We start from the raw sequence: 3464 nt of genomic DNA, 5'->3' as shown, positions 1-3464 counted from the left end.
GTGGAACAAACAGATTTGGACATTCGATTGTTACAACAACCTCCAAACAGCCCCGAGTTCAATATTTAGATATGTGCTTCCACCACTCTCTCCAATCCCTAATCGACTGCAGAGCGCCTATGAATATCCAGGAACTGATACAAGGTGTAGAGGAGGAGTTTGAGAACTATGACGCTCATAAGCTGTTCAAGAGCTTCATCACACTCCAAGCAGTCATGGTAAGAGTCATGGAATATCAAGGAGAAAATAGCTACAAAATGCCTCATTTGCACAAAGATCGCTTACAAAATGCCGGAGAGGAAATAATCGGTGTGTATTGCAGTGGCGAGCTAATTACCGACAAAATGGCCATTCTTGAACAAGGATAATAGACTAAGGAAAAGGAAAGCAGTAGATAGGGAAATGAAAAGAAAGGATAGGAATTTGTGTCATGTGTATGCCATCTGTGATATGTATGTCTTGTGTCATGTGTTCAATGACAAAAGATTGGAGTATGTCATCTGATTTATTTGGATTATTTGGATTAATGTGATTTATTTGGATTTTTGTGATTTATTTGGATTTATTTGGATTTCTGTGATTTATTTAGATTATTTGAATTAATTTGAATTATTTGAATAATATCTTCATTGATATTAGAGTAGTCATTACAAGATGTACAAGGTCAATACAAGGATGTACAAGATGTACAAGGTCATTACAATATCTTCTTCTTCTTTTTCATATTCTTTGTCTTCTTCTTCTTCTTCTTCTTCATATTCTCATCTTCTTCTTCTTCTTCTTCTTCTTCTTCATATTCTTCATCTTCTCAAATGTACTCTGTTGGTGTTCCCTTCAAATGTACTCCTACTCCAGATAGATAGATAGTTGGATGGATGGACGGATTGCTGGATGGTTTGTTTTGCCACTCTGCTCTTCTCTGCTCTGTTTGAATTAAAATTTGCCACTCTTCTCTTGATAGCACTTGAGACTGCGTAGCATTTACTTGGTGCAGCGGGACAAGGGCAAGCTCGTGTTTTGCACCTGGGAAGCTGCCATAATTTTCCCTGGCCATAAAAACTGATGGGGCAGTACCTTCACTCTTTTGTGCAGGATCTTCATATGCAATCTGAAGTTTAACAAGATCGTTTTGAGTTTCAACAAGATCTTGCTTATCCTGCAGAATTTGTACGCATTTCTGAACCTGCACCAAAGTAGGTTCCATCATGAGCTATGCACTTAAGCACATTTCAAGAGCAAATGGGTCAGAGATTATGCACATTTCTGTCGTATGGCAACTTGGCAAGTACCAACATTTTGAATGCATGAACAAAAGCTAACCTTTGGAGAATTCTTCAAGGCAGAATAAACTCAAGTTTCTGATCCACAAGAATCATCATGGAGACATGAACAATCACAATCAGAGAAAACTCAGCACATGAATCATCCCCTGGAACTGGAAGGATATCATTCAGCAAACATAACATCTAATCACTGAACCTAATTAACAATATCTGAGAAACGGAGATAAACTTACTCCATAGATCACATCTAGCCCACATCAACCAGCCCAGCCAATTTCAGAATCACATCAACCAGAGACGAAAGCCAAAATAAGTTCACCAAATTCCTGCAGAAACGTGCAAAAGAAAAGTGCAAGAAACTGAATCACACACGGGCCAACTATAAATAACAGAGCACCCCACCAAAATCGCATAGCCCATGGGGAGCACCATATTGTCCAAACCTATCACTTGCATAATCAGATTGCTTCATATCACAAAACCATTGCAGAATCGTGGAGCAATTTATAATCAAACAGAGACACTGGGGGATAGAATTAGCATGATAACTGAAACTTTTCCATTCCAATTCCATTCAAGAATCACGATACAAAGGCTGAGACGACACATCATATCAACACCAATAAACAGAACGACCTGACACACATCCGGACCACAGGACAAGAACTGCTACTAGCCAGCATTACTACTCGCACAACTGAAACATTAGTGGACGAATTCAGGTTTATTAGTAGACCTCTGATGAGATTAGTGGACGAATTCAGGTTTATCAGTAGTAGTGTATCTCTATTTTGCATAATCACCATGAGGCTCCTGTTTGGTCAGAGAGAATTCTAGAGAACATGGATAAGGAGAGAAGAAGTTTACCTTGAGTGGCCACGGCGAGCGAAGCGAAGAAGGCACGGGCACCACGCTGGGACGCACATTGCCGTCGGCGCCGGCGCCACCCTGCAGGCGACCGGTCGACAGTCGCACATTAGAGCCTCAAGAACCTCGCCATAGGAAAGCAGAAGGGAGAAGCCAACCTCCCCGTCGAGGCCCAGGTCTGGCTCGCCGCTGATCCGGTACGCTGGCGCTGCTCCAGCACGACCCCGTTTTTCCGCCTCGCCACAGATCGACGCAAAATAGACACTTGACGGAGGGGAACGAGGCGGTAGCGTGTTGTGGGGCGAAGAAAGGCGGCCGCGATGGCGTGGGCGATAGGGAAGGGAGAGGGGGAAGCATGGGCATCGCCGGTGTGGAGTGGGGGCACGGTCATCATCGGCGTGGGGCGGGGGCGAGGGGTGTCGCCGGTGTCGCGAGCGAGGAAAGGGAGCGGGACTGCAGGTTCGGTCGGAGTTTCCACGATGGTTTTTGTGTAAAAAAGCCATGGGGACATTTAATTTCGGACGGAGGGAGTAGTTATTATTGTTGTGGTGTATTCCTTCCTTGCACTTGTTGTCGTTGTTGTTAGAATCATATAGGTTGCTCACCTAGTTTTTCATCTAGAGAACCTTTTGTTGCTAACCCTAATTTGTTAAAAAAAGTCAAAAATTGGTTGTTTCCTATTTACCCCCCTCTAGTAAATCATATCGATCCTTTCATTACTGCTACCTAGGGAGCGGTACTACCGCTTAAAAAGGAACCCCGTGAAAGCTCAACTTCTCTCTAAGTGGTTTTGGTAATTAATAGCAACATATATTTCATTGTACTAATGATTCTACCAAGTATATTTCAGGAAAATTTCAACGAATGGACTGGCTAGGATTGTGAGGAGATTCCCTAAATGCTTGGAACATCAATCGACAAAAATTTCAAGACTCTACATTTTGCATTTATGTGAGGAATCACACTTGAGTCCATAGGGAAGCCAAGACTATTAAAAGGGGATGAGGTATTTATGATGGTATAGTTGCTCAAGTGCTTAGAGATTAGCCACAAAAAACCCTCATGAATTCTCCCACGGTATATTTTGTCAAAATCCCAAAAGGCAAATTCGGTGCCACCAACTTTCCAAATCGTCCATACCGATTTTTCCTTACACAGATCCCAGAGCCAAACCCTAGCAACTCAGTGCTTCTAAGTCTTATCTCGGTACAACCGAAATTGACTGACCAACTCTCTGGTACCCATTTTCTAAAAATCGAAATTTCTGACTTTTACAAATTGGTGCCACCGAGTCAGTGAAATGACCTAGGCCAA

General features: G+C 42.6%; 1 long non-coding RNA gene across 2 annotated transcripts; it reads right to left on the bottom strand.

Moving 5' to 3' along the window:
• Positions 1-609: 609 nt before the first annotated feature.
• LOC123401681 lies at positions 610-2609 on the bottom strand. 2 transcript variants are annotated; one of them, XR_006611143.1, is made up of 5 exons: positions 2309-2609; positions 2151-2231; positions 1517-1609; positions 1321-1435; positions 610-1183 (listed from the first exon to the last, which is right to left on the bottom strand). It is a non-coding gene; the product is annotated as an uncharacterized LOC123401681 (long non-coding RNA). The 2 variants fall into 2 exon arrangements; XR_006611142.1 differs by having other exon boundaries at positions 2151-2603.
• Positions 2610-3464: the final 855 nt, after the last annotated feature.

Source organism: Hordeum vulgare, chromosome 6H (assembly GCF_904849725.1).
Source record: "Hordeum vulgare subsp. vulgare chromosome 6H, MorexV3_pseudomolecules_assembly, whole genome shotgun sequence".
NCBI classification, from domain to species: Eukaryota; Viridiplantae; Streptophyta; class Magnoliopsida; order Poales; family Poaceae; genus Hordeum; species Hordeum vulgare.
Note: the sequence above shows the minus strand (reverse complement) of the source record. Positions and strands in the feature narration are given on the sequence as shown.